Source organism: Natrix helvetica (genome assembly GCF_964273705.1).
Source record: "Natrix helvetica genome assembly, chromosome: 2".
NCBI classification, from domain to species: Eukaryota; Metazoa; Chordata; class Lepidosauria; order Squamata; family Natricidae; genus Natrix; species Natrix helvetica.
Window position 1 is genome coordinate 181,102,915 of NC_138552.1, and position 11,969 is coordinate 181,114,883.

The window sequence follows — 11,969 nt, forward strand, 5'->3', positions numbered from 1 at the left end:
CTCTATTTCTCTCTCTCTATCCCTTTATATATCTACCAACCTACCTACTCACTCCCTACCTACCTACCTATCTACTGTATTTCTCTCTATTTCTCTCTCTCTATCCCTCTACCTACCTATCTATTGTATTTCTCTCTCTCTCTCTCCCTCTACCTACCTACCTACCTTACCTAACTACCCTCTCTCTCTCACTTCCTTCCTACCTACTGTATTTCTCTTCCTTTCTCTCTATCTACTTACCTACTTTTTTAAAAAAATTGCCTCTTCAAAACCTGGGTGCATCTTATACTCTGGTACATCATACTCCCAAAAATACAGTACTTGATTTTCATGCCTAAAATTGGACTTAGTCACTGTCTGCGAAACTTACTTGCCTCTCATAGCTGTTATTATGGGGAAATAGGAGGAAGTATTTGCTATCTTGTATTATTTATAAAAATAATAATGGTGAGATATAAATAAACAATTTAAAAACATACTGTTCAATCCATTAAGATAATTTTATGTAATTTTTACATAATGTCGGTTTTAAAAAAATATTAACCATATAACAAAATTATCATGAACATCTTTACATGTATGTAAATGCATAGGCATGGTTTAAAAAGTCATTTTCACAAAATGACAAAAATGCAAGGTGCATGTTCAAAAAGGCTTACAAATGTGAGAATTAAATTAACCTTGGAAAAGATATTTTTGTATAGATTTATGAACTCCCTCAGTTAACCTTTTTGGCTTTGCTCATAGCTTTTTATGTTCAATGGCAAAGAAAAGTAATGCTCATAACCTATTGGGAGTTTGCAAAGAGGATGACAGAATACATCTTAAAATAGATGCAGGATTTTTGTAAGAGGCATTTACCAGAACATGAGCTATATTTTACTAAACATTGTCTGCATTTCAAAGACACTCTATTTATTGTCTCTAAAAATAAAGTCAAGAAATGTTAATAATTCTCTTCATCATTTTGATATTAAAACATCTAAAGAACAGACAGTGCAATTCCATGCATGTCTGTGCAAAGAAATGTACAGGCAAAATTTTAGCCCTGCTCAAAGCAGTTAAAAGCAGAATTATTTTATTTTGGCAAGCACAATTTTCTCTTTCTGCATTTTTTTTAACTAGGAGTTATTTGAAAAGACAAATAGCCCCACATTGTTCTGATATATCATTTATTATCAACATCCACTCAAAAAATAGGACTGAGATTCATCTTTGCTTCAACAGTGTAATTTTCAGAATAAATTTAGAATTATTTTAAAAGAAACTGTACGATGATTTGACGTTTGCACATCACGCTTAATAATGATGGAAGGATATTTCTTCAAGGAAATTTCAAAGAATCTTCCCAAATAACTATTTCCATTGTAATGTATGCTGTTTATTCATTTATATATTTTTCCCTTAAAATTTATTATGGAGAAAAACAACTTACAGTAACTAGTTTTGTCTAAATGCTAAATACAGGCAAGGACTCATGCCAATCCAAGCCATTCCTGGCTTGGTTCCATTCAATCCCAAGCCTTGGTAAGGGACTGCTTCCTTTGACTCCTCTTCAACTCCTCCTCTCACCTATCTCCCACCACTCATTTCTAATCTTTTGGCCATTCTGGACAGTAGTGCTCTTCAGTTGTGGCAGTGCTGGGTCTGAAGTAGAACCTATAGAAGTTTCAGCCAATCACACACACACACACACACAAACAACACACACACAGACACACACACACTGCAGTCTCTACTTCTGCCACAGCACTGCTGACACCAAGAACTGCCACCTCAAGCCCCATGCCCTGGTCAGCCACCCCAGCATCACAAAACCCCTGCTTTTGGAAAGCTTCAGACGCCTTCTGAAACCTCACAAGGCGGCTACCATTCTCAAAGTCATACGCACTATTCTTGTGATGCTTCAGAAAATCTTCACAAGCTTCTGAAGCATCACAAGAACGTTGTGCGTAATATGCGTAAGATGGTAGGCATGGCTTTCTTTCAAGGTTTCAGAAGACCTCAGAAGACTTTCTGCGCTGAACACTGCATACTCCATGGGAGAGTGATGCAAGCAGCCATGGGAAGAAGGCCTGGTGTGGCCAGCAGCTACCTCCCATGGGCCAGGCTGGGTTGTAAAAGGAAGACGGTAAACACCCAGTGGGCGCACAGAGCCTGAAAACTGTAGGGCAATGGAGGCAGCTGGAGAGATGCACACTTGTTGCTGGCTGTAGAAAACAGCTTGAAGCAGCACTGCTGGGTGATAGCATGGGGGGAACTGAAGTGCACCTGTGGTCGTAAATTCAGAAGGGCTGCCAAGCACCTGAATATTGATCACATGACTGTAGAGACACTGCATCAACCATAACTTCAGAGACTGGGCATTAATACCATTCATTCAACACCGCCATAACTTTAAAAGGTCACTGAACAAATGGCTGTTAAGAGAAGACTACCCGAATTAGTAAAATGCAGAAATTACACTTCAATAGGGAACAAAACCATTTTAAAAAACTATTTTGAAATTATGACACTCCAAGTTTAGGCTGTATTCACATCTAATGGCAAGGTAATTAGAAGGAAGTGTTAGCTTTACAGCAACATTTGTCCCTGTGGAAATAAATAGCTACTCTTTAATATATGGCACAATAGAATATGGACTCTATAATTAATTTTAGACTGCTATGGATAAGTACTAAATAATTTAGAGAAAAGCTGCTACCCACAAACTTTCCTAGTTATACCTATTGTGTTGGTAATGTTTAACACTTTCAAAAAATAAAATGTTAGGCTTGTTTTTAACCTGTCTAAGGAATTTTAAATAACGATCACTTTTTCTCCAAACTAAATATTTGTGAACTACAAACTGGCAAACTTAAAAGCTGTTCTGTTGCTTTGTTTGAACATAAAAGTCCTAAAATCATTTCCCATTTCATTTCTTTCTGCCTATCTAGCTGAAAAGTGAAAAAGTTCTTTAAAGAAAGCTATTTTGGCTAATTTTTGTTGCTTAAGAATCTAAATTTAAATTCTAGGACTTAAGTAAATGTCCTCCGCCAGTGGTATTCACAACTGCTGAGTTTAGTACAGGGCTATTTATTAGACTTTTGATAACATATGTTGTTATATATGATGTTGGGCATAAGATCATTATATAACTGTATAGTTTTTATAAAGTTTTATATTTTAATATTGTTAGCTGCTCAAAGTTATCATATGGTAAGATGGGCAGATAATAACTTTTAGTAACAAACAAACAAACCACCTAGTACAGGGGTGTCAAACTCAAGGCCCAAAGGCCGGATCTGACCCGCAGGGTTGCCCTGGAAACAGCGAAGGACTGGCCCACAATGCCTGTGCCAGTGCAAACGGAGCTCGGGAAGGCTACAGAGGGTTGCAGGTGGTGGTTGCAACTGAAAATTGAGTGCGCGAGGGCTGCAGGCAGCCCTTCTGAGCTCCGTTTTCACTGGCAGAGGATTGCAGGAGGCCGTCACAGCCGAAAACGGAACTCAGTGCCCATTTTTGCTGGCAGAGCACTTGGGCCACCACAGCAATAAATTTAAAAAGCAAACAAACTAGGGATATATGAAACCAATTCAATAAAGCCAGTCTAAAAAGAAATGTATAATGCTCCAAAAAGCATTAAGGAGGTATAACTAGTTCCAAAGCTTTTGCTATATGTATGTATGATGTCTGATTAACTTCTTCTCATATCCACATATAATGGCTCCTCACAGAACTGGGGACAGCTGGGACAGTAAGGAACCCATGCCTGGCTCTGGGAGAAGCTTCTTTTGCTTCACCACTCACTGAAGACCTTGCCATGGCAGCAAAAGGAGATAGTCCCATCATTAAAGCACATGGGAGAAAAAGATATGGCCTTTTGCCTGCCTAACACAGAACAGAAAGATTAGACTTCTCTACAGATGTGGCCACTGCTGCCTCTAATCACCATTTTGCATAGCAAGGAGGAAAGCAGAGAAGAACTGACAAAAGGAAAACGACTGTAGCAGCAATTTCCTCACTGAGTAAGAAAAAATAATGTTGTAAAATGCAAAATAATGAGATATCTAGTACCCCTTTGATCCCCCAAAATACAGATAAGACCATTTAAAACATAAAAAAATGAGAGTTGGCTGACAACGTATCTATTTCTATGGAAGAAGCGGAACCCACAGAGAACAATGGAAAGGGCAGAGATCTAAGAGTCTAATAATGTAGTTCCATTAATTGGAAACCAGTGTTAGTTCTGTCCATCCAACCTTCCCTAACACCGCACTAGCAAACCCTAAGCATTCGTTATGAATTTGGATATTGTCCAGAAAACTCTGTGATTTAGTCTGAAATGTCTTTTTATTTATTTTATCTCAAATATTATATATTCGAGAAATTCACTGGATTGTTTTCGGGCTTTGTTTCTTAATCATATGTGTTTTTAATTCAGATCTATACTTTTCCATTTCTAGGTAACATCTCAAGTATATGGAACCACTTATTTTTACGACATTGCTTTGCTTCTCAGCAGATTGATAGCTACTAAATCGAATTCTCATTTAGTGGAATCTTCAATGAAAACTTCCAATGTATCCTCCCTGTTAAAACAAAGCATTTTTCCCTCCCGGATGCTATTCTGTTTGTTTTCCTTTGAATTTCTGTGGCTACCGAGCATATTTCATTTTCACAGAGCTGTTTGCATTTTTTTTCTGGTATTTTACTACAATGGTTGTGTTCTCATTTTCCTGGAGTATAATTTTGAAAAATAAATACTGTACTTCTCCAAGCGTATATTCTTCTTTATATAGCAAAAGAATACAAAAAATAAAAATCCACCTGAATTGTCTTTTGGAAGATATAACAGTAATAGTAGTAACTATGAATGAAACAAGAATGTAGAAATAATAAATGATAATTGTTCAATGCTGCATGGGTCACCTATGTCAGACTGGACTGTATTTACTTTAATAGGAGTTATATTGGATTAGATTATCCAGAAATCAAATAGGAAAAGGTCTGAAACACAAAGAAAATATATTTAGCCATACTTTCCAGGATAGGGAGTAAAAGTATCTAGTGGACCAACAAAAAGAACGTTTAGGTCAAACTACTGTACAGCATCAGAAACAGTAACCTTTCAAATGTATACTGAACATTCACAAGGCAGTAAAAATAATAGTTCTATAATCAGACTAATTACTGACAAGATAAGGCACATTTGAAAGAAGCAGTCAGAGAGGAGTTATTAGATCCTATAATCAACCAAACTATGAGTCTGGCAAGGACCTTACAAAGACCTGGCACTCATTGAACATGCCACATATTTATCACCACCAATAAAACCCATGTTTAAATAAATTAGTTCTTTTCCTTTTGTTAAGTTTGTAAATCTGAAAGTAGGGGGACAATGTGATATATTAAAATGTTACACTAGGATAGGGGGCATCCAGGTTCAAGTACCCTTAATTACAGAAGCTTACCGAATGAAGTCACATAATCTAAGTCAGGGCTGTCAAACTCCCGCTAGATGCGTCATGCGCTGCCCATGCCCATGCCCATTTTAGAAATGGGGAAAAAGTCCTGATACGTCACGTGATGCCGCCGTGAGTTTGACACCCCTGGTCTCAATCAACTAAAATGGTTGTTGGGAAGGGGACTTAAATATTAAATTAAATACCCCATGCTGAAGAAAGGGAAAATATAATTTACAGTATTTTTCAGAGTATAAAACGCACCAAGATTTTGAAGAGACAAATTTTTTAAAAAAGTTTTTGCACTTTGCAGACCTCCCCAAAACGCCCTTTTTGCAAAAACGGGCCCGTTTTTTGTCAAAAAAAGAGGGCATGCATAGCCTTTAGGCGGCTTATAGAGTGCTTTTGGAGGCTTGGGGGGGGGGGCAAAAACTAGCAAAAACCAGCCTGTTTTTCATTCATTTTTGCCCTCCCCAGCTCCCAGGAGCTTTCTGGAAGCCTCTTAAAGGCTATGCATGGCCATTTTTGCAAAGGGAGCAAGGTTTCCGGAGGCAAAAAATGCTGTATTCAGTGTATAAGACACACCCAGATTTTCACTCTCTTTTTTGAGGGAAAAAGGTGTGTCTTATACTTTGAAAAATACGGTACTTTCAAGAGTAAGAAAGTGGAGTAGAAATATAAGTAGGAAAGTAAGAAAACAGTGGAATTGTTTTTGTGAAAAATAAACATAATTATAAATATTTAAAATAAACAGAATTTAGCAGGCAAAGGTAAATGAATACCTCTTCATTTTTAATCAATAAACTTGTAATTATATGGGTTTTAATAGCATATGGGCATTAAAAGGAGTTTCAATTAAATATTGATGGCAATTAGCTAAATCTTATAGTAGGCCAAAATCTGAGGTTGATACTGTTAGTCAATCAACATTTCTCTTTCAGACCTAGGACGCAGAAAATTTCCCAATTTTACAAGGAAAACTACAGAAACCTGTCCTGCTGGACACCCAAAAGACCAACCTGAAGAAACACACAAACCAAACTCCAACCAAGAACGTTTTAAAAGTTGTTCCCAGTGTCTCTTTGCAGGTACAATTGGTTCCCAGCTACAATTGGTCATAATAAAATCTTGCTTTCATTTATCACTTTGAAGTGTTTTTAGTAGGTCTGCTTTTAGGCTAGGGGTTTTTATTATTTTGCTGTGATTTACGTTGTAATTACTGTATCGTTTTATTGTTTCCTTACTTGACTTCTTAAAACAACATTCAAGTATCTTCAATAACTATTCTTGTAAGAGCAGGGAGCGCAGATAATTCACAAGGAAGTGTCAGAGCTCAAATGTTCTTAAGTAATATAGAGCAACAACACTTGTCCCCTCCTTTTTTTAAAAAAAATATGCAGAATGATCTACTAAAGGAAGTACAGGATCTTTCTGAAAGTGATGTCAGCATGACGGACCTATTTTATCTGGAAATGACGGTGACCCAAAGGTTGTTACTGATTCGGGGGGGCGGGGGGGAGAAGAGAGGCTGTCAAGGTGCAAGCACCCCGCTTCACACACCTGACAAGCACTTTGCTCGACTTCAACTGCAGGCAATGCGAGCCAGGCAGGTGCTCAAAATAATAAAGCGGTCCTCAAGCAAGAGCTGCAGCAAAGGGCTCTGCCCGGGCGGCGTTGTTTACCAGGGAAGACGAGTTGAGAGAGCGCGCGCGCACGCATACATACACGGAGAGGTGCTCACAAGCTGCAGCCACCGACCAGCGCGCGGCGGGCGATCACTCCCGCATACTAGCTACACCATTTCATCCTTGCCTTTCTCGCCACCCCCCATCTCCGCGCCAGTTTGGAGGACGCGCCATGGAATCGAGGCGGAGAGCGAGACTCAGAGCCCGGGCCTGCCACAAATACCGCGCGGCCCGGCCGAGACTTGTGCACGGCTTCTCTCTCGCGCGCGGAGGTTTCCCCTTTCCCCGCGCTGATCGAAGGCGGAGCTTCGAACAGGAAGAAGCCGCTGACTACGTGGCGTAGTTAATAAGGAAGAGCTGGGCGGGGAGGGAGGAACGAAGGGCTCCCCCAAAGGTGTTTTGTGGACAACTGGACTTTCTTGGTTTTTTTCTTTTGAAGACGTTTCGCTTCTCATCCAAGAAGCCTTTTCAGCTCTGACAGGACATTGAGGAATGGAAGGATTTATATTGCTGGCAGGCACCTGGTCATTTGCATCCTTTTAAGAGGGTCGTTGAAGTACTTGGAGGTTGATCTATTTCTTCAGGGTCACTTGAGTAGTGCTGTTATTTCCTATAGTCTGCAGGTGACCCTGAGGGCACAGATCAACCTCCAAGTGGTTCAACGACCCTCTAAAACGATTCAAATTATCAAGTGTCTGCAAGGAATATAAAGCCTTCTATTCTCCAATGTCCTGTCAGAGCTGAAGAAGCTTCTTGGATGAGAAGCAAAGCGTCTTCAAAAGAAAAAGAAAAACAAAGTCCAGTTGCCTCCTGATAAAGCATCTTTGGGACAACCATGATCTGGATGGGTGAGAAGCCATGATCTGGATGGCTGGGTTGCTTTCTGCCTGGCGATTAGCGGGATAGATTGCAAGCCATATACCTTGATGGCAAAGGGCAGTAATCCTTACAAAAGAAATCTAGGCAAGTCACCAGGCAGCTACAGCGAAAGCACGAATGCATGCCCAAATGGAGCATGTATTACCAAAAATAAAGCAAAAGGGGTGAAAAATAATAAATTTTAAAAAATAAATAGAAGGGGTGAATAGCAATAGCAGTTAGACTTATATACTGCTTCACAGTGCTTTATAGCCCTCTGTAAGAAGTTTACAGAGTCAGCATATTGTCCCCAATAATCTCGGTCCTCAATGTTTTTATTTTTATTTTTCACATTTGACAATACAGGTAGATATCGACTTAACAACAGTTCATTTAATGACCATTCCAAGTTGCAACGGCACTGAAAAAAGTGACTTATGGCCTTTTTTCACACTCACAACCTTTGTAGCAGCCCCATGATCATGTAATCAAAATTCAGATGCCTGGCAACTAGTTCAGGGTGTCAAACATGGCCTGAGCAGGTCACACCCACCTTGGCTCTACAAGGGCAAAACTCCCATACATCACAATATGGCCTGCGATATGATGAGGTTTGACACCCCTGAACTAGTTCATACTTACGACCGTATCTGTGTTTCAAGGTCATATGATCACCTTTTGTGACCTTTTGACAAGCAAAGTCAATGGCAAAGCCAGATTCACTTAATAACTGTGGCAAGAAAGGACATAAAATGGGGTAAAGTTCATTTAACAAATGGCTCACTTAACAACAGAAACTTTAGGCTTCATTATGGTCATAAATCGAAGACTCTCTGTATTTCTTTTTGGACATTATTTCAGACCAGAGATACGGAAATAAGAAACAGTAAGCCAAGGAAATTAAAGAGCTCAAAATAAGAAAATGAAACAGGGTAAACCTAGCTAACACCAGCACAACTTTAAGGTTTCTTTTCAACCATGTTCATAGACAAACAAAGTCCACAGTTGCCTTTTGAAAAAGTACCTTTGGGACAACCATGACCTGGATGACTGAGAATCTCCATAGATATGTCCATATATCAACACCGTTTCTGTATGTCTCTCCTTTGAAGTTGAAGCTCTTTTTGAAGATTTCATCAATCCCATCTAAGCAATATTATTGGACTTCTCCTTCCTCTTAACCCATTATGCTTCTTTCACAAAGCATAATTTTGTTTTATTCAGTTCTCATTCATTTTCTCTGTAACCAAACCACCTCAATGTACTTTCATATTGGCCACTCTCTTTTGTATTCACTCTGCATACATTCTTAATTCTGAATTTTGACCATTTGTTATAGTTCTTCCCTTAATATATCATTATCTTTCTAATACATATTTCTAAAATATTGCTTCCATATTTTCCTCATTTCAGTTTCACCACAAATCATTTCATAACTTTTAATTCCATTCACTATGTTAGAGTCCTCATGTTTAGCTCTCTTCCCTGACTTTCAAAACAATCTATTCCAATCAAGATCATTTCGCATTTTCTTTGCCTTTTAATCTGAACTGTTCCTTCTCTTTCACTATGTTCTTTTGCAATTATGTTTCTCCTTATATACATTATACAATATCATTTCTCATTTTTGTACCAATCATTCTCTTAAATGCAATTTTCTCATCCACAGATTTTCACTTTATCATTCCAAGCATCAATTTTCACACTTTCTATCAGCATATCCTGCACAGTTTTCTGGCACCCTGCAACATAAATCTTTTTACTCTGTTCCAAGCAATGTACATATCTTCATTCTTATCCAGTTTCCTTTTACCCCAGATCGTTCCTGACACTGCCAAATGCAGTAAATGCTCTGTCCCACACAGAGAATTTCTCTACATGGTTATATTCTTCGTCTCATCATAAATAATTATAAAAAAGGCTTTTACATTTATATTCATCCCTGTCATATAAATACGATGAATGTTTATGCTTATAACCATATACTCAAACCAGTTAACATTTTTATTTATAACTAGTCAACCACCATTAACATTAAAAAATAATAGTTAAAATCATGCAAAAGCAATAAAACCAACAAACAGCATAATTGATTTACATTTACAGTAGAAACAACTCACAATTATGAAACCCTTAATCTATAATCTGATAGCTCTGTTGTCTATCTTTGCTACTAAATCTAACAATAAAACTACTCTAAACCCACAGCCATTCCCATTATCTACCCACAATCACTTTCATCAATCCTCATTAAGTACCTTTTCAAGTCTTTCTTAAATACATCCTAGGATCTGTGAAGAATAAGGAGAGAAGATAGCTATATAATCGGGATGCATATACATGAAAAGAAACAGCATGCAACAGGAAGAAATGGAGCAAAGCTACTGTCCTATTGATTATGTTGGATAAATAGACTCGTGCCAACATATTTGTTGGGGCAGGTAGTACAGTACAGCGAGCTACAAGCATTAACATCAAGAGTTTAAATTGGGCTCTGGCTTTAATAAGACTTGGTATAAGGTACAGCAATAAGGAAAAAAATGTCAAAAATAAAGGAGGTTCAGAACAATGCTTACTGCATATTTCTGGAAAAAGTTCAGTGAACAGAAAGAGAAACCAAATGCGGGTTGACAAGCAAAGTCAATGGGGGAGCCAGATTAATTTAACAGCCGTGTTAGTAACTTAACAACTGCTGTGATTCACTTAACAACTGGTAAATGGTAAGAATAAATGTCTCACTTAGCAACAGAAATTGTGGGCTCAATTGTGGTCATAAGTTAAGGACTACCTCTAGAACTTTTCTAATCACATATTCAACAAACATTCACTATATTAATTCATTGAGTTTCAATGCAATCTAATCACTTACTATTTTTAACAGTACCATCATATTTCCCCATCTATTCAAAATATTTTATATTTTTCCTCAAGAGGCATCGCTGATTCTTCCACTATTGCCATTCACTGATTATGTAATAATATATGTAATAATATGTAATTATCACCAATCTATGGATTCTGACTTTTAAACAGATAAGCGTTTGGATGATATCAATTCATACTTTCTGACATACACCTGACTGTTTTCACTTGTAATAAAAATTACACACTCGCCTCTGCATATATTCATCAACTGGACTTTAGAAGTTCAGACCAAGATCATTTGGATCTATTACAACTTTCTCCTTTAGCGTCACAGCCACACAATATATCTATTTTTCTTTCATTAGTTCATTAATCTCTATTATTTATTCAAACTCATAATTTTCTACATCATATGATCATATGGATAAATGCTGATTTTTGCCATCCATCAAGACTTTGATCAATCTAGGCATTTACATATCATGTTTAATGTGATAGTGAAGTTTATTCCAGTTTACTAGCCTTAGCTATAACTCCCCCCTATGTGCATATTCTTCTATTAATTATTTTGGCTACTTTTTGGCACAAGCACACAATTCAGTTTTACAAAAAGCATACTTATGCTACGAAAAATAGCATCTCTAATCTAAAGACTATCTGCAAGCCAATATACTGTTTCTTGTAATAGCACATGGGAATCAGAAGTGGTATTCAGCCGGTTCTCTCCAGTTTGGGCAAACAAGTAGCAGCGGCTGCATGAGGCTCCGGCCACCCACCCTGACATAATACACAAGCATTGTGCATGCGCAAAAGGCGGTGTACATGCGGAGACGCAGCGCATACACTCGCATTTGCAAACTGGTACAGCAGATAAGTGAATCATGGGAATGATCTAGGACAGCGATGGTGAGCCTTTTTTGGCTCGCGTGCCATAAGTGGGGGGAGCGCAGGGGGGTCGTGTGCGGGTGTGCTGCATCCATAATGCAATGCGCTCCCCTCCCCAGTGCGCATGCGTGCACTACAGGCGCTCCCCCCCCATTTTTTGCATTCTTTTTTGCCCTCCCTAGGCTCCAGAGGCTTTATAGGAGCCTAGGGAGGACGAAAACAGCCTCCCCCC

General features: G+C 38.4%; 1 protein-coding gene across 5 annotated transcripts in view; it reads right to left on the reverse strand.

The window, feature by feature from the left end:
• FBXL4 (F-box and leucine rich repeat protein 4) overlaps positions 1 to 7,427 on the reverse strand; it is a 51,568-nt gene extending 44,141 nt beyond the window's left edge. For 2 of the 5 annotated variants that reach the window (XM_081941077.1, XM_081941081.1), the window contains exon 1: positions 7,170 to 7,427. The gene's annotated coding sequence lies outside the window, so the exon portion shown is untranslated. Of the gene's footprint in view, positions 1 to 7,004 lie in introns of all 5 variants that reach the window. The other 3 variants (XM_081941079.1, XM_081941078.1, XM_081941080.1) reach the window with 3 other exon arrangements.
• Between the last annotated feature and the right edge of the window lie 4,542 nt (positions 7,428 to 11,969).